Source organism: Agelaius tricolor, unplaced genomic scaffold (assembly GCF_023055355.1).
Source record: "Agelaius tricolor isolate 1412-34295 unplaced genomic scaffold, bAgeTri1.0.p SCAF_7, whole genome shotgun sequence".
NCBI classification, from domain to species: Eukaryota; Metazoa; Chordata; class Aves; order Passeriformes; family Icteridae; genus Agelaius; species Agelaius tricolor.
The window spans coordinates 20135193-20155547 of NW_027269267.1; the positions used below are offsets into that span (position 1 = coordinate 20135193).

General features: G+C 38.8%; 1 long non-coding RNA gene across 1 annotated transcript in view; it reads left to right on the forward strand.

The window, feature by feature from the left end:
• The window catches only part of LOC139591929 (uncharacterized), a 65909-nt gene that overhangs the window by 1271 nt on the left and 44283 nt on the right, over nucleotides 1-20355 (forward strand). The gene's annotated exons all lie outside the window — the stretch shown is intronic.

Here is a 20355-nt window from a genome sequence, read left to right on the forward strand (position 1 = left end):
AAGTTATGAGTTCAGCCACTGCATCAAAAATAGCCATGGCTTAGATTTGCATTAAGACAAATAACTCTTGAAATGCATTTCCAGTCTTTAGGGAATCAGCAGGCTTTCTATAAAATGAGGATCTTCCTCCCATTTTTCCTGACTGTTTATGTTTTATATAACAAGACAATTAAAAATATCCATAAAGGCACTGCAGTAATTCATATGCTGGGCATGATGCAGTAAAGGAATTTGTTCCAAACCAGATCTGTGCTTTTTTTGGATTAGGCTTAACATTTCCATCACTGGAAAATAATTATATATTAATAGAAATACTAGTTATACTTGGGATCCATTCTCATATTGCCACCCTCCAAAGAAGGTCTTGGAGGAATGCTGGGTCAGCCCTTTTGTGACCATCTTCATCAGCAATTTTATTCTTTAGGACAGAAATTTGGTGTTCCAAATATAATCCTGAATGGTTTATTTTGCCATTACAGCAGCAATGGCAAACCTTGAATTGTGCTACAAAGACTGGTTTGCTATGGCTGAGCAGCTGAGTATATTGTACAGTCTCCTACATATAGGAGACTGTATAATAGGATTTTATTTTCCGTACAACCAAGTGGTTCCTGCTGCAAATATTGGAAAGCTAACAAGAAAGATGTCATGGACACTCAACCCAATTGCTGATATGCAGCTAAAGGATATTTTAAGGTATTTTGATGTTGAAAAAATGAGAGGATGAGAATGCACCCAGCTAGCAGGAATGTCAAAGGACTGAAAATAAAATAACAAATACCCATAATGTCAAATATTATAGGTGAGTTCTTTGGGTTTTTTTCACAGCACAGTTTTTCAGAAGTCTTAACTTCAAAACTTATCCTGGAAAGAAGAGTTCAAGAGTGATTTCCATGAGATTCATTTAATATATAAAGAGTATTCATTTAATATATATAGCTCATATAATACCATATATACATATATGTGTGTGTGTATGTGTAAATATGTGTATGTTTATTTATTATTTTCAATAAGCCTTTGTCATACAATTTCCCTTTGCATTTGGTTTGCATTACAGCATGAGCTAATGCCATTGCTCTTGGAGAAGACTTGTACAAATATACATCAATTTCATCTATTTGTGCTAATAGAAAGGATTCTCTGTGATTTTCTTGGCTCTGTTGAGTTTATACCGCATACATCCACTTTACAGTATTGTCCATGGTTTACCTTCATTAGTCTCAGGTTTTACAATTCTTTGTCTTTCATATGGCTTGAATTTTGTGCAGACCGTGAGGCTGCCTACACTGGGAACTAGCCTGGAATTCAGGAGAAGCAGGGGTTTTTCTTTTCTATGATATTGGGCCTTTTTGACTCCAGGCAAGCCTTTTGTGCCTCTGGCTCTTCCTACATTTCTGTCTAGTTAGAATCTGAGACCAAGCATTTCAAGGACTCTGACTTTGCACCCACATGGTGACTTGAGAAATCTGTGGATGTCTAGATGTCACCATGACTCCTAAAAAGTGTTTGCTTTAGGAAAAAAAAAATCATCAGAAATAAAATATATTTTCAGTACTTTTTCATGACCTGCTAAGTCCACCTACAGGCTTGTTGTATGGCCATAGATGTTTTTGCAGCTACACAGAGGGAAATATGCATCCTTTTTCCTGGAATGGGGCCTCACATAGACTTTACTTCTTTGAGGGACATTTGTATGCTCTCTTCCCTTCAGGGCTGTCTCATTGTGTGCTTGTTTGCAAACCTGAATCTTGCTGTCTAGATGGCAAGGACTCCTTGCCATGGGTGGAGGAAACCACTGCCATTGTGTTCCACCTTGGGCTCTGCAGAGTGCCAGGTTTGGGGCAGTCAGCACTGTCTCCACTAGCTGGATCCACCATAGGCTCCTGCTGCTCACTGCTTGAAACACCTCTGGTAGTTAATCCTGTACATTATGCCACCATTAAACTGCTTAACCCAACACCCTTAACCTTACAGGTCAGCTGAAAGTGACTGGTCCCTCTGCTGAGCTCTGCTCTGGTGTGATGAGAGCCTGGATGAGGTCGACTGCTACTATTCATGCTCTGAAATGATGCATCTGCTGTTATGTAGATTTTTGGGACATTGTTGCTTGGGCATCTGGCAGCTGAGAAAGCTCCCTTGAATGTGCAGTGGTTTATAATCAGAGCCTGGCAGATATATTCAGTTAAAATTTAATTCCAGGCTTGTGGTTTACCCTTGAGAGGCTTCCTTCCATCTAACAGCAGCACTGAGCTCTCATCCAGACTGAAGCTGAGTCAGCTGTCTGTCTTCCAGGTACTTATCTTCTGAAGTGCTGAAACATCTTATGCATTTCACTGCCTCCTGTGTCATGGGAACCCCAGTAAAAGCAAATGACTGGAGAAGAGCTTGCCTTTCTAGCATTTCCAGGCACAGCAATAAGACAAGTTCATGGAAGAACTCTCCAGCCAGGCCTATTAAACATTAGATGCTGATGTGACCATTGGCTTAGAAAGTTTTAGATTGTGCAGGGCCAGAAACTAGTAGAATATACAAGGGAAAGATCTCTGTCTGCTTTCCCTTGTCTCTTACTCTGTTCCAAAATATTCACTACTCTCACATCATCTTCTGAATTAAAAGGATCTTCAGTGTGGTCCTGCAGAGATGGATTTCTCTTCCTAACCTCTTAGAGTGTTTCTCAGCTATTTGAAAGCACTGTGTGGTCTCCACAGAAAGCTGTCAAGGGACCTAGATCACAAGCTGGACAAAATGTATGCATTGTATGACATTTAATATGAGTGTTTTAGTAACCTCTAGTGGACCAAAGGGGGGATCTGCACTGAGTGGGGGGCAGACATCAGGGCTGACTAAGGACAGTAGTCTTAAACATGCAAGTTTAGCAGTCCCATCAGTGTTCATTTTTGGATCATGTGTTCCTGGATGGCTACAAGCAAAGTGAGGCTGAAGAAATCCTGCTGAATAGTCTGAAAATCAGAGCAACATAGATTGTCATGGGGCACTTGAATTAGCAGGAAAACTTGAGTCCAGAAGAAAGGGAGCAGCTGGGGAGGTAGGAAAGTATCTGAGTTCAGGGTCCCAGGACCTGCAGCAAGGAGAGGCAAGACAGAGGTTCTGGCAGTGTGGAGCTGAAACAGCTATGCAGGAGCATAGGATTTTATTTGAGTTACGATTTAGTAATTTATCTTTTTTTTTCTGTGCTTGTGTCTAAAACCCTTTTAAATCTTGCAAAGTGGGGAGTCCTGTTAAAAATGTCGATGCATTTGTTATTAAACTGAGGTTGAAGTAGTAGAGGTGATACTGGTAAACCTAGGGTATGTTGTTCCCATGGTGGTGGTAGATCAGAGTAAAGAAAGGTACAGGTAATGTAGAGGGTTTGCTCAAAGAAATTTAGGAATCATATTCTGCTTGCAATAAATCACAAAAATATAGGCTTAGTTCTGACAGATGCTCCTCCTTCCTTCAGGAAGGGAAGTAGTGGGGGGACATCAAGACTCTTCCAAAGTATTGAGAAGAGTTGCCATTAGCATATGGCATCTGACAGGGCTTTTTATATATTGTGGATTATGCTGTAGTTTGAGATACATCACAAGGAACATATGGGGAAAATTATTTTTTCTTGGCCCATCCCTATGTGTAATATGGGCAGAATGATATCCCTATGCACAGGCAAGCTAGAAAAAGAAATATACTGCAATAAGGTGAGCTGGTCAGAGAAGAATGGCAACAGCAATAGAGTTATTTTAGCTAATTATAGAGGAGAAAGAAAAACTTACATAAGGTTTTACCCTGCAATTTGGCTTTGTGACAACATTCAGTCTTGCCTTGCTTTTGTCATCTGAGGAGCTGTAGAACTCACTGATCAAACAGCAGCAATTCATGGTTGTCAGAATGGATAAAATTGATAGTTTATTAATAAAAACAATTAACTGGTGTTGTAGTCCATTCATTATTGCCTGTTTGCAGTTCTTTCATAAATTAAAAGCCCTGCACAGATACTAAGCTTGGCAAGAGTTTTACTTTAGAGTGTATGGTGTGCACGCCACTCTAGAGTATGTGCTTAGCCATGGCACTTACCAAATATGTAGTGGTCATAAAGGGAACATTTTCAATAATAGTAGCTCACATACTGGGCATTCCTGTTGTGTTCATGGACATGAATTGTTGAATAAGTTACCATTAGATATACTTAGCAATCAGTGACAGATTCTGCCTCTGCAAAACTGAGCCCTTTCCCTAAGTAACTGATACCACTGGATGCTTGACAGTTCCACTGTATGATCATTTTCATGAATTTCCTGCCTTTGAAATTCCAAATGGACCACTACAATCTCTGTAGAGACATTAATTTTACATCTGCTTTTTTTTCCCCCTTAGAGCTGAATTTTTTAATTAACACTAAATAAATATTCTTTACAAAGTGTTATTAACAATAGCCATGAAATCCAGTGGGTAACTGGTTTGAAGCACAGCTGTCCTGTTCCTTTTTTACATCACTGGGGGCAACCCTGTCTGTGCTTTGTCCATATGAACTCCTCTGCCCACACACCTCTCTCCTCACATTCAGACATTGTGGTTCCACTCGAATGGCAGCCTATTAGGCCCCAAAGTTTCAAAGTATACAGTGATTTCCCATCAACATCAAAGCAAATTATTCTGATTTAGTTTCTCTTTAGAAAAGGAAGTGGTCGTTTATTTTCCCACTGCAATTTGTTCATCCTTACTAAGTGTTACTGCAGAGATCATTCCCTCCTTACAACTTCCTTTTTCTTGTTTTCCCCTTCAGTCTGAGAATTTCAGTCAGGCACTTTTATTTGCCATTTTAAAGGAATGTATTTTGCAAGCACAGGCCTCACAGTTGTGCTCTTCTGATGTAACTGGAATAAGATGATTTGGCCACAGAGCTTTGAAAAATTTGGAAGGGATATTACAGAGCAAACAAATAAATTTATCATATTTTGTGTCATTTAAATCTCATTTTCATATCAAAATGCATAGTTTCTGAAATACTCATTTCAGAGGTTTAAATTGGTTTTTGCACACTTCAGTTGTACTTCTTTAGGGCATATTTCCCCCTTCATGCATTACTGGACACCAGTTCACCCATACACTTTAAATGCCAGTAGCTTTTGATAGAAATAAATCATGATAATACTGAATGAAAACCTATCTCCCTTAAGAATCAAGTTGAGAAGTGAGATTTCTACAAATTTCTGAAAGTTCTCGCTGAGATTTCTAGATTACTCAAAATAGGAGAGAAAGAGGGTGATAAAAAGAGGAATTGGCAAAGTCCTTGGAAAAAACCAACAATGTTGAAATATTTTCCTTCATATAATCATGCACTTTTATCTGATTTTTCTGTCTTACTCAAAATTAGCTTTCATTTATGCTTTTGAGATCTCCTCAACTTCTGTAGGGAAGAGATTTAATGAGGCTGATGATTTGATGTCAGCCATCAATGTCAACATGTGCCAATGCCATTTTCATAGGCAGTAGAGTCCAGTTGTGAAAGAAACCCAGCTTGACTGAAAAACTCATTCAAACTATCATCCTGCATGGTCTGATGCTAATCTTGTAGGTTACTGATGCAAAATACAAGTTCAAAGTACACTTTTGGATGAAAACTGATAGTTTCCAAAGGTTAGGCCACTGGGGTTTTCTAAGGAGCTAAGAGCAAGGCCCAGTGTGGAAATTTGGACTTCTCACTACAACTGAGGACTTTGGTCCATATCCAGCAAAGATGGGAATGAGAGACCATGAAATACAATTTTAATGTGGTTTTCCAAAAGTAATGAAAAAATGAATGCATGCACGTTTCTGGGTTTGATCTGGAGAGATTTCTGTGTAGATTTGTCTTTAGTATTTTGAATCAATTTGTCTTCCAGAATCTTTCAATAAAATCTAAGTGCAAGAGCATTCATTGTGGTTTTGCTTATTCTCTGTTTTAAAAAATAGCAATGAAAGCTGAGAGGGGACAAAGTGCAGGGGGGTTGGTTTGTTTTTCTCTATGTACCTGATATTGCAGACTTAAGATACAAGCTATGAAGAAATAATTAAAGCTCCCAGCATATTTTTTCAGTGTATATGAATAATTAATTATTTTAAAGGTAAATATAATTTTGGCAGCTTTTTCTATTTCATTTATTGGTCAAATTTTCCAGTATAAGCAGGATTTCTACCAAAACTAGTTATTGAGAAAACTAATGGCAAAATGTTTCTCACATTCATTATTTTGGAATAAAATCTCAAAGTAATAATTTTTGGGATAATTACCATGCAGAAATGGGTTTTAGCCAGGAATAATATAATGCATATCAAACCCCAACATCACAGTTTGGCTAGGGTTTTTTTTAACTACCCCACCAGAATATACAGAGTTCTGCATTCCCATGCCTGTGGAGCAGCCAGCTGTGGGGATCTTGCTGGCTGTCCCCAGGCTTACAGAGACAGGCAGGCAGCAGCTCAGTCTGTGTGTGAGAAAGGACACATAAGAAGTTGTTACAAAGCCCTTTGCAGATAATGGCCCTTTTTTCTAATTTACAACTTAATAGTCTGGACAGTTAATAGTTGTCTTGACAATGAATAATCTTTACTGAAGTGCAGTGTGAAAAGCAAACGACAAGCTGTGATTCTTTAGTTTGTTTTCTATTTTACCATTACTGCTAGAACAGTTAAAGTACTTCCAGAGGGCACCAGGAACAGCTGGGATTTCTTCATATACCTGTTATATGGTTTGGTATACATCTTTTAATCTTTATCTGCTTTGCTAGAAAAGCCTACAAAAACAAGTCTAGTGGGAACTATAAAAGTGTAGAGAAAACCTTCCCTGTCACTATTCTTCCTTCTGCCACTGTGGCTCCCCCTCAGCTGGATGAGATCATGGCTTAGGTACCAGGTGCAGTCCAAGCTCAAAAAAAGATGCTTGGGCTTAGATCATCCTGATCATGGCCTTTCTCCTGTCACCTTAGAGACAGTCTTCATCACTGAGCAGAGTAGTATTCCTCCTGCTGGTACAGAACATCTACTCTTGATTTTTTGCTGGCTTTATAACTACTCTGCATCCACACTTACATACTGTATTATTGTAAAAGGAAAATAATTACAATTAAAAAGGCTGTTTTCTCAAAGAGACTCACGATTCTTAGGTATGCACTGAAATAGACTTGAAGAGCTGTAAGTCCCACATAGCTCTGCTTGTGTTTTGCAAAGCTGGGCAGGGTTTGACAGCTCACCCTGGCACCCAGTTGGGGTTGGAACTATGGGTGTTTATTAGGGTACACTGATGGTGGATACCATTCCATCAGGTGCCACATCACTGCTGTGTGAGGTGGGCTGCCACTCTTCTCACAGTAGGAACAGATGACTTTTCCAGAGGGCAAGAACTTGGAGAGAGTGGTTTATATGACCAGATGGAGCCACTGTGATAATCTGGTGTAAGCTTCCAGATAATTTAATAAGAATTGGCAAGAGCAGGCTATTAGTTCCTTGATAGTTTTTTTTATGAGGGGAGAGAGTGGTGAGGTGTTAATTGAGAGGGAATTAACTCTGGTTCACTCTGGATCTACATGCTCAATGATGTGCTTTCCTCTCTTTTTCCTAGGCAGAGAACACCATGCTAGAATTCTACTGGCCTTTCTTTATAAAGATTCCAGAGCCTGAGGAGGTCAGGGGAGGGAAGCAGGGTGTCAGTGGTAGTGGAGCAGGCAGTCCATCTAGATTTGCTCCCTGGAAATCTCTCTCTGGTGGCCTGACCCCAGGCAGTGACAGAATAACAGCTCAACACCACCGAGTGCCAAGGTCCCGTGCTACTGAGGTGCTGTCTGCTATTTTGGATCATGGTGAAGCTGATAAGGTTTGAACAGGAAGTCACATTACAAGTGTCTGGGGCATGCTGGTGTTGGCTTTTTAAAATAGATGTCCACAGCTGAAGCACAGTGCTCACCTCTCTGAAATCCATCTTTGGGGTGCAGTCATACCCCTGACATGAATTCTACTGAATATGTAGCAGGGGTGCCAGAGTGATGAGGGCTTGAACTGCAGAAAGTGAGCGTGGGTGAGGGTCATTGAGGGTTTGATGGATAAAAACAGATTCCTGAGCTCCTCATTCAGGGGCTTCCTGCTGGAGCAGGGCTGTGCCAGTAGGAGATACCCGAAGAAGCTGCTTTTCTTTGGGCATTAAAAAAATAATGAGAAAAAATAGCAAATGTCTGGAAGAAGAGCAGACTGAGAATTCACTTCCTTATAATAAAATTATCTCTTCATCTGTGTAGGCATTTCTGCTAGACTGACATTCTTTACAGACCTGAGAGCTAAATGAACAGTTGAGTATCCACTTGTTCCCTCAGCACTCACACACTAAAAACCATGGTGGAAGTGCTAAATGCTTTTCTTTTTAACTCCTGAGACAGTTTAAACTATTAAAACTCTTCAATATATTGTTTGTTTGGTAAAGAGGTGGTCATGGAAAATTATCAAAATTACAATAATTAGCAAATTGCAGAGAAATGTCTTTAGGACTTAAAGCTCCAATGTGTAGGCAATAGAACTGTAATTTATAAGCTGACATACCAATTCAGCTATAGGCAACTCCAGCAGCTGCTTTGCTACTCATTAAAATAAGTGCACAGCTATCAGACTAATTATAGCATGGAGCTAAGTAGAAAACTGAACCCAGACAGTGAGACAGGAGATCTTCTGACAGAAGCACCCCACAGCCCCCCTGCAGCCTGGAAATACTGCTGTATTTTAAACTGCTGTCTCCCTGGACATGTTTGAATGCTGCTTACTTTGTACATGTTCCTCTGTGCCTCAAATTCCTCAAAGATACCATTGAGTCTCAGAAGGGGAGTCACCAAAGGTGTGGGGGATGCGGCAGTTGCTGCTTTTGTGTTTTGCTCTTTGAGAATGTAAACCCATTCTGGTTATTCCTGCTTTTTTTATTATTAGAGCAGACTTCAGCATCTGCCTCACCATGAGGGCAAAAAAAGAGTTGTTATTTTCTCCCTCATCCCTCTCATAAAAGGAAAGACTGGATCCAATTCCACATATCTGTTTCTGTGTTATGTTTGTGATTAGGGCCAGGGTAGTGTGCCAAATTGGTTTAGGTGAATAGATAACTCAGATGGTTCCTAATGCCTTGTGGAAATGTCAGGTTTTGTAGAAGGTGACCAACTTCTGACTTTTCTTGCATGTCAGTGGGTTAATTTCTCTGGCTACCTGTGTTCATGTTTATGTTCTTGTAAGCAGAAGTCAGGTACTACTGCTCATTTTAACTGGGCGTGTGTACAAAATAGCCAAAAGTTTTGTCTCACAACCTTTTTTGATTAATGAGGCTTAACTAAGCTCTTGGGAAAAGTGCTGTATTTTATTGTCTTGGGGCAGCCAGTGAGTAGCAGGCAGGCCTGGTGGCCTCAGCTCTGCAGAAGAGGGTCCTTAGCTGCTGCTCTGCCATCAGCAAGTGACTCCAATCTCCTTCAGAGCAGCTTGGACATGCTCAGCATTCTGAGGGATTTCTTCTGAGAGAAGAAGACAGCTGGCCTTCAGCTCCCTCTGTAATGCTGGGCTCATCTTTGTGTCACACAAGCATCCTCACTTCAAGATGCAAGCTAGGCTTGCTAAATTTTGGAGTCTTAAGCTGAACTTCACAGCCTTCATTCACATCGTTACCATATCTTGATTTGTACATTTTCTTAGAGAAGACATCTCAAAAGATAAAACAGATTTGGCAGCAAAAGAAAAAAAATAATAAAAGAACCCCCTCCTAAAATTATATGCATCTTCAAAAACTTTCTAATCTGTCTTGACACATCTGTTTCTTTAGAAGAAAAAAATTCCCTGGCTGCACTGGGGCCCTGCAGCTACATGTGTTGGGGGCCTGGGTGTATAATTTGTGGAGCATAATAATTCTATAATTATATTGCTAATTGTCTGCTACCCCTTTTTTATAATAACAGAGTGAAGTGATTTATAACGTAGCAGTTTTACAGGAGCTTAGACAGACTGTTAACTGAAAATGAGCTCCTGCAACGTAGCCCCTAATAACTGTTATTGTTAAGGACACACTATCAAGCTGCCCAAATGCCTCTCTGGAAGGTGTAGTTCTGCAGAAGTGTTTCAGATTTAAAATCTCAGCCTTTGTGCCTTTGTGGTCTTGCCTTTGTGAAGAATAATAGGAGAGAGGACGGAAAAAAGGTTAAGAATAAGAGGAAAGGAAGTCTGAGCAGTATCCACAATGAAGTTCAAAAGGCTGCAAATGGTAGGAAGAATCCAAATTGCAAAATGGAAGGGGTATTTGAAGTGAAAAGTGGATAGGAACTGGATTTTGCAAAGGCTACAATACTTTTCAGTTCAGTAGTGAGGAAGAATTGATAGTTTGGGGATTAGACAGGATCTCCTCTCTCAATACTTAGATGATCTAGAATTTCCAAACTTGATTGCAGAGACAAGATATTTACCTTACCATTGATCCTTTGGATTTTTGCTTTGTCTGAGCTAAATCTGGATTTGGAGCCAAAGCTGCCCCCTGTGTCTGTGGATATATTTTTTTCTGGGTGCTGCCAAAGCTGCTGTTGCTTCCCAAGGCAACTTCACCTTGTCTGGGACAGGAAGGAATAGCTGTTTGGAATTATTCAGGCAACACATTGTATGGGTGGATTTGAGTTTCCACATTATATAAGATGGAAATGTGCAGCATTTTACAGAAATAAAGGGATAAAAAACAATCTTTAATGCTTAGCTACATAGAAATTCTACATGTAAAAAGCAGCAGTATTTTTTCTTCCCTTAAAAGCAGAATATTCAAGTATCTGAGCTCGTGTGTTAAGTGCATAGCAATAACTACCTGTTGGGACTTTTGACTGCATGCTGTTTGCTCTGGAACTGTTTTTAATTGTGCAATTGAAGGTGCATTATGAAAAGAACAATTTTTCTTTCATACACGGAATATTGGAAGATGAAACACATCTGATATTCTTTCCTCATTCCAGCAAGTTTCCTTTTATGGCAATGGTTCCTTAAGTATTTAATCTTTTAGAACTGATGATTTACCACACTTGGCTTCGATTTTTACTGCTTTCCCCATATCATTTCAAATATAACATGGCTTATCACTTCAGATATAATATGACCTAGGTTGTGAAATCATTATGAAAGATTGTCATTAAGAGTCATACTGGATTCTTAGAATTATTTTATTTCAAAGGATTTTTTTTCCCTCATTCATCCCTAGAGAAATTTTCAAGCCAGCTGGTTCTGATATGACACAGATTATATACAATACTCATTTTGTACTCACAGTTGCTTGATCAGTAGATTAAAGGACACATGATTTTTTTTTTTTTTTTTGGAAATACTTGAATTTGGAAACCATATTAGAATGAACATATCTCAAAAAATTAGCTCACAGTGTGTATGTGTGTTTACATGTGTAACTTAAGTATTCTGCAAAATATGATACCAGACACATTGTCTGACTCAATCTGTATGAGTTGTTTTGGCATGTTCAGAATTTGCCTCACAGACTGAAGTCAATAAATAGGAATAACTTGTTCAGCATGTCCAGACAAAGTAGTTATAAAAGAAAGAAAGATTAGAAAAATTTGAGCAGTGGAAATATTTTAAATAAAGGGACAGGAATTTGGAGTACACGAAGAAAAACAGAATATATGAATATAAGGGATAGTTTGGTATTCATTCTTTTTAGCTAAAGCAGTTCTGGTCTGCTCCTGCCTCTCTCAAAATCTGAGGCAAGGTCTCTGTTTTTGTCAATAGGCTGTATCTGTACAACCTCTAGTATTCATGTCCAGCCTAGGAACAGTTATGTTTTTTCTTTTTCAGTGTGACAAAGCTATTGTCTTTGGGCTTTTACTTGTGAGGATTGCACAGTCTCTGATGAACACGTGCCATTGCTATTCCTAGAGAAGCATGTAAAGTTCTGTTGTTAGGAGGTAGGAGTTTATTTTCTGCTAAGTAGGATTTTGATTTTTTTTCTTTCCACTTACTAATAAAAATGTTAAAGTAGTTAAATGCACTTCATGAAATCACAGCATTTGCCTTAGATTCTCTTAATATTATCCTGCTAACAATAATTTCCTTTATAGCTTGTCACCCACAGTGTTCCCTTGCACACTTTAATGTAGTTTCCATTCATAATCTTCACTGTTTCATTCTATTTAATCTGCTTTAGAATTTGACTTTACTGTATGCGGTTCTGTGGACCCTACAGCTACTGGAGTACACATCCAAGTGGAAATCCAGCAGACAGGAATTGAAAAACCTAAGCAAATAGGCTAATGCTCCTTTTCCTTGCTTATGCATTTCTCCATCTTTAAAATGTATATATTGCTGCTTGCTTTGGATCTATGGGTGAATTTTTTGTGTGAAAGATTACCAGTATTGCCTTTTGCTCCATATCTTTTCTTGCAGCTCTGCTTTCCACTTCAAAGTAACATGAGATGACTCTGGATGTAATTTTTGGCAGACATCTTTTCAAGCAACTTAAGAAAGTATTAGAAATTTGTCTGTACTAAATATGTACAGAAACTTGATCAACTTTTTTTTCTTGTTGACATATATAATATGTTATAGGGTATATTTTTGTAAAATCTGCATGTCTCACACTATTAGAACTATTTATTTTTGTTATCTGTTTTTGTTCTGTAGATGAATCTAGACTTCTTCTTGACAGTGTTTGGTAAAGACAAGCATATAAAATCTTAAATATTTTCAGTCTGTTAATGTATTCCAATCTTAGAGTGAATTAATTTGGTGCGAACATTCAAAGAGATTTGGTGGAGAAAAATAATTCTGAGATATTCTAAAAGCTTTAATGGAATAAAATTCCATTTCTTTCTTGAGGCGAATTCCATAAAAAGACAATAATACATTTATCAATATTGAATAGCCACAAGAAAACCCCCTGCAACACAACTATTAATTTACCTTTCTCAGAGATTCACACACAACCTGGGCTTGTATGGTCCTGCAGAAATACCATCTTAAATTCAGCAAGACAAGGATCATTTGCAAAGACTTGAGCCTTCCTCAGTCTAACCTAGCTGAGCTAGGCTCAGTTTCTGTGACCTAGGAAGGCTCATGGCAGCAAGCACAGCTTGTTTCAGGGGTGTGAAGTTAAATTTGTTGGGAACAAATGCCACTCTTCTGTATTTGTACGGTCAGCAAAGGGATGCAGGACACAAATTTAGCTTAGAGGAATTCCTGCAATTTGGGCAGGATGACCTTTCATCACAATGCCCATCTTCAGCTCAGGCAGTGTGTGTGAAGGCCAACCCATTTCCCATCAGTCACCAACCTTTCCCAGTCACAGAGCCTTTCACCTAAATTAAGGCATCTTCTAGATCTGAGCTCAGTTGAGCAGCACTGTGCATAGCAGTGGTGTATGGGCTTGGCTTTTTATGTGCATTATTTAGAATTTGCTGAATCCACACTTTTCTGACAACTCAAACATCCTTTAGGAAAAAAAACAATAGGAAAAATTCTTTTGCATCAGTGTACTGGATATAAAATTTCTGCAGCCTTTAAATATACTTTATGCAGGTATCAACCTAGATAATGTGTCAGAGTAGAGAGCTGAAATTTCTGGAATTATTTTTAGAGCTGCTTTCAAAGTGGGACTTTTCTGCAGTGAAAAGGCCCTTTAAAATCCTCTTTAAGTCCTTTTTAAACACTGAACTGTTGTTGTCTGTCAGATGTAGGGGATATGGGGATGTTACAAGTAACTAGTATTATTTCCTGTCTTTCCCATTAGTGATTTGCTGATTTTAAAGTACATTTTTACAACATAATAATTTTTAACCGGAAGACATGGCCACAAAACTGGACATTGAATATATTTATTCCTTTGGACACACTCTCTGCACCTTAAGAAAATACATCACAGTGAGTTAATAATTATTATTTTTATACTGTGTTATTTTATGGAAAGTATCTCTCACCAGCAGGAAAGTACAAGGACTTCTAGGAATCACTAGGGTATTATGAAAGTTGCCAAAAATGTAAACCAATACAGATTTTCTTATGAACCATGAAAATATTATGTTTAAACTAAAACCCTAACCTTTAGCCTTTGTATGAGAACAGCAAAAAAAAAATATGGACAGGAATTTTAAAAAAAGTGGGTATATAGACATCTGAGGTCTTAGGTCCTATTTATTTAATAGAAAAAAATGGCCTGAGACCTTAGAAAATACCAGCCAACTAAACTAACATCAGAAGATCAATGAATGATCTGTGAGTAAGTGGAAAATTTCTAGTCTGATTAAATCTGCAAAATGAATCTGAACAGTAGGGTCCCCCTTTTTCTTCTCAAGTGTTTTAGTGTGCATTTAATTACAGCAAGATACCTTTTCACCTCCATAAGGGCATTTTTTCCCTGAGATTTTTCCATTCTGCTCATACTTCCATCACTTACTAAGTCTGCAGACTTCAGCCAGCATGCCCGCAATACTCCAATAAAAGAAGTGACCTACCCAGCAAGCAGCACCCAGCAACACAATATCAGGACAAAAGAATTATTCCTCCTGAAGAGAAAAACAATAGTAAAGTTTCCAGGATGGTACTTGCTAAGGTGCCAGTGTTGAAGAATAGCACGAGAGGATTTCAACTTCATGGCTTGAAGATCAACTATACAATATGGGTCACACAACCAAAGAAGGAAGCCTATGAAGATATTTTAAAAAATGAGATAGATTTTTTTCAGTGATTTATCATCTTGATGAATTCAGTTGTGGATCCACTGAAGTAATTTGTTGAGTCTGTATTCATAATTACTCTTGGCAAGAACATGTGAAACAAAATTAGTTTTTTCATTTTGAAGTTTAACCATAAAAAGAACCATATATGAGGATAAGATAGAAAATCCAGAACACTCTTGAATAGCTTCAAACTGAATGGTTGCAAAACTTGTTTCCTTTTCAGAACAGAACAAGATTTTTTTCTCTCTGTCTTTTTTGTTTGTTTGGTGTTGTTGGTTTTTGTTTTTTTCAATTGCTAAAGGGAATACAAGGGTTAAATAACCTCAAAGGAAACAAAAATCAAATGAAAGTTCTGCCTGACCCCAAGCATTTTTTACAGTTCTGGTTCAATAACCCAAATGAAATATCCCTTGTTAACACGGTTCTAAGTACAAAATACCTTAACAACAATTCCCAGGAGATGTTGTAACACCTTTGTCAAATTCATTTTGATGTTAAAGTAGCTGAGAACATGTTCATTCTCTGAAATAAGAGGTATTTCAACATTTCCATTCTAATTTTGGATGAAAACAAATGTTGAAATGTTAGAATTTCCCCCAGGATGAAAATTCTAATATTTTGTTCGGCTCTAGTTTCCAATAACTCTTACACTTTAATTTTGTAATATTTAACTTAATGTTTCCCATGTGAGTATTATAGCACTAGTGGGTGAAACTTTAGTCACCTCACAGATTAGGCATGCAAAGGAAAACAGTTCTTGTATGTAGAGGGACAGATTTCTCCCTTCACAAGTACCTTCCTCTTGTTTCCCCTGCTGATGAGATGTCAGTTCATTACAGACTTGATGAATGGAGTTTCCTTTCCCAGGAAACAGTAGTCAGGCCTATGGAAGCATTTATGTAACAGCATCCATTCCCTCCCCTCTTGTTCTCCCTTCCCTCAGCAGTGTTGGGCCGCAGTCAGAGACTGCCTGAGGAGGAAGAGTGAAATGCTGCTGCTGGGATATTTGTGGGAAACAAAACCTAGCAGGCCTGGTCTCAGGAGTGGTGAAGCCACAATTGACCCCTGCTTGCACCTCTGTGGTGCTGAGTGAGACCTTCTGCACCTCTCATCCCTCCAGATGAGGGAGGCTGATGCTGTCGATGGGAGAGCAACTTCACATGCATGTGCACCACACTGGATCTCATCACCTAAAATCTCTCTTGAGCAGACAAGTCTGCTCCTACCAGGCTGGGTCCCAAACAGCCCAGGCCTGCTATGACTATTAACACTGGGCACCTCCAAACCAGCCAACCCAAATGAATTGCAACATGAGCTAGATCCAGTTCCCATTCAAAGCAGGCGCAAGATAATGTGAGCTTCTCCATAACATGCACTTCCCTAGATATCAAAATACTTTACAGATTAGCTTGATTGAACTATCTCAGTTTTACAGGTTGGAAAATGAGATGTTGACACAGTTAGAGCTACAAAATTGTCCACTGTGTTCTGCAGCATAATTAGCCTTGGAGCCTGTGACACCAGACTCCAGGTCACACACTCTGTGCTGGACCATGGTCCTCAGGAGGTGTTTCACAGAATGTGTGCTAGCAGGTCTTGGTCTTAATTCTGTTTTCCTGCCTTAAATGCAGCACATTGTGCTGTCCCACATGTCCCAAAACATGCCTTTTATTCTGATCCATGTGAAGGATGGAAAGTGGTCAGTCTGTCTCTTTCCTCAACCGAGGAATGCCTGGTTATGGCAGTCTCTGGCAAAACTTGAGTTGTGGCTTAAAAAAGCTCAAATGGAGAAATGCTCTAACCATGGCTTCAATGGCACAACTACTGCCAACTTTACTGCAATAATGTAAGTACTATTAAAGGGTCAATGCTCTCATGCCCAAACACATGAGCTTGGTTCTTGATGGGATTTCAGGCTGTGGTCTTAGGTGTGCATGAGAAAACAAAATCTCAACCTCCATAATGTGTTGGTTTGTAAACATTGCTCCAAAGAATCAATTTCTTTCTCCTTCCTTTGAGCCTTGAGTACCTAAATCAACTTTTTCAGCTGTAGCCCAGAACCAAAACTACTGATATGGTGTGGCCTGAGGTGTCCATGCACAAATGTGAACCTCAGCTTCAACACAGTCTCTACCCCTAGGACATTCTTCAGTGGCACTCTTAATGAGGGCTGTCTTATGGAGGGGCTAGATATAGTACAACTTAGAGACAATAAAAAAAATACAAAAGCTCAAATGTACAGGCTTTGGTACAGTACAGTTATGATTAACTCAATACTTGGACAAGGTTACTGAAGGTAGGTGTTGAAATATGTACAGCAGTTTATACAAACTGGTACATTGTGCATGCTAATATTTATTATGTGATGGGATACAATGATGGTACTAAAACAAAGGGCTATAACAGCAAACCTAGAAATACCTTAAAACATTTATAACCAAAATGGAAAATTATGTCACTGCTGGAAAAATGTTTCTTGATTTTTAACTTATTCTTCCAGTGCATTTTGCTCCTTGGCAAATGCAGCCAAAGAGACAGATCCAAGAAGTTCAGGTTCCTAATAAAATAATGAGTTTTTCCACCCTCCCAGTGTTCAATTCAGCAAACTACTTTTCAGGAGAATATATTCCTAGGGTGCACATAGCCAGGAAGGACTCTAAACCAATGTTGCTGATGAAGCAGAGTAAAGTGAAGGTTGTTTCATTCACTTCAATGCACACTTCGAAAGTATTTCAGGTTTATCTTATCTCAGAACTTTCCATATGTGCTATTAATAGCTTTTAAATTCTGGCAATTTTATTTTTACTTTTGAAGCTTTTTGTCTGCAAGTTCTTTATTACCTGTGGACAATTCATCATTATCTGTGCTTTGTTTTTAGTACACTTTATCACAATTCATGTATCAAATATGATTCTTTAAACAATAAACCATTTCTAAAGATTTGAAAGTATGCTTGTTTTCTAAAAAACAAATGCAGAGTGGAGCTCTAAGTCAAGTCTGTGTGAAAATCAAAGCCTAACCCTTACTGACCATGTTGCTTTTGAAGAAAAAGTAAGGGGAAGCATAGGATAAAAAAAAAATTCTTCTTAATGACTTGATGTTAGGTACCTTGATAAAATCTGAAAAATGTATTTTGAATCGGATAAGATGCTAATGTTGCACAAAGCCCTAAAAGAGATTTTAAATTCTTTTTTCCCTTCAAGTCTGCTTGTAAAACCCAGTTCTGCATTTCCCTATTCCACCACACATGACATTTGGCATCACCACACTCAGCTCATGCAGTTGTTGGTTGAAGTCTCCTGGGACTTCTTTTGTGATCTCAAGATGATGGTAGAGGGAATATTTTTGCAAGTTCAGCTGCCACAGTTAAAACTAATAAAACTTGCTTTAAATGATATTTCATTTGAAACAATGCACCAATAGCAAAGAATTTCTGGGTAGTGTCTCTAGAAACCAACCTGTGTTTGCTAGCCCTTTATGAAGAGCCATTAAATCCCACTAATGGGCATGAGAATGGGTGCTGAAACTCCTGAATTGTTGACTTTGCTATAGATTTGTTAAAGGCTGTAATGAAACAATTTTTCTGCTGTTTTCTTATTTGTCAAATAAGAAAGGAAGCTGCAAAAATACAAATACAAGTTACATGTTTCTTAAATACTAGGTAGTAAATACTGTGTAATTAAAAATTAATATCACTTAGGTGATAACACAGAACAATGATCTGTGCTGAATAATTTTTTTGTTCCTTCCTGAGCCAAGAAGTCCTGGGTGAATATATTATATATGTCTTGTCAAATTTGTCTAACTTGTTCTTGTGGGAATTATAGTGATAGAAATCTCTGAGTTTCCTTAGGCAATCATCTTTCTCAAAAGTTTACAGAACCTCCCATCTAACATGAACCTCATTTGTTTCAGTTTAAAACCATTTATTTCTGGTGCTGTGCCTGATGAACTTGATAAACCGATTTATGGTTTTTTTTAATTTCATCAGACTTACAAAGAAGATACTTATATGTTGAGTTGAAATTAAAAACATTGTTTATATCAATTATAGCTGTCACATATTCACCTGTTTTGGTTTTTTTTTTCTATTTGAGCAAGCTTATGTAAAACAATCTTTGTTAAACTTTCTATTTTGTTTCCTCTGTATGATTTAGTAGAGGTTTCAGAAAGGTTTTTTTCTGATTAATCTTGTATTGCTAGAATGCAGATACATGTTCATGCAAAAAGATTAGTGATCTATTTTACTTGGGAGGTGATGTGTGATAATTGACCAATCCAATAGAAAGGTGTTCATAATCACAGACCAAATTCCAAGGTCCCTATCTGCTTTACACTTGAATGCTTCATTTAAGACATTCAGAGTTACACACATCAGGAAATATTGTGGTTTTGAGGAAAGGATTTTGGCGAGGCCTCACTCTGATAGCATTCAAGCTCAGGAGTTCAATATTGACACAGTCAATATGAGTGAGCTAAATTGCTTTACAATAATGGGCAGAAAGTCCATCTGTTCCTCCTTTGTGATAGGAATGATCATATTCAGAATAAAAATACTGATGTAGTAAGAACTGGAATGCTCTTTAAAAATAGGAAGTTAAAGAAATAGGCATCCCATTTGAATCCCCAAGCTAAGGACTGGAACACAAAGGTTTTGTTTTGGCACTTAAGATTCCCAGTACATCTCAACGAAGACTTTCTTTGAATTTTATTGAGAGTAGGAGCTGGTTTGTTTGCAGTTTAGCTCTTGAGGAGGCTCACAGTGGGGGCAAGCAAACAGGGCCATAGGCACTGACGTAGACAGAGGTTCTTCCAGACGTGCCACTGCTCTTTTCTCAGAGATAAAACCCAAGAGATTACAGATCAACAGTAAACTTCCTTAAGGTGAGGCCAATGGTCTAATGACTCTTCTTGCTTTACAAGTCCCAGGGTGTGTTTGGGAAGGGAGGCTATTAAAACAGATGAGGTTTGGTGATATATTGTATTCTGTGCTCCCATGGGACAAAGGGATCCTTTGATTCCTGCTCACTTCTGTCCCCTCAGTTGCATTGAAGAGGCCATCCTACAAACTCATTAGAGGACCAGATGTACTTAAAACCCTTCCCAAATAATTTTGTTGTTGCTGCTGCTGTATATTAAAAGCTGGGTCTGTTGAGGTCCTCAAGCAGCAGTTTTTCCTGGCTGGGAAGGCTCAGGGGAGAGGTGTCTGGGTGGCCAGGGGCTCAGTGAATTGCTGGGAAAAGGAGTGGGGGGAAGTAAAACCATCGGGCTCTTTAATGATGTGATTGCCTAAGGCAGTTGTCTACAGCGATGAAGAGGAATGAGGAGATGGTGACTGCTGGCTGCCTTGGTGTTCCTGCTGAAGAACACCTTCTGGAGGAGTATCTGTTCACCAAATGCCTCGTGATGCTGGTGCAGCTACAGGAGGAAGCCCCAGGGGAGCTGGACACTGCAGGATGAGTGGTTGCTGGTTCCCATCTTTGATGGGGCAGCAGGATCCTCAGGTCCAAGCTATGGGACCCTCCTGACTCTGGCTTCCTTCTCCCCATGGTACAAGGAGAACATTTCCCACAGCTTCTTTCCCAGCCGTGTCAGTGCTGCAGGAAGCACGGGGGTGTAAGAAGGAGTGGTGTGAGGGGTGACCAAG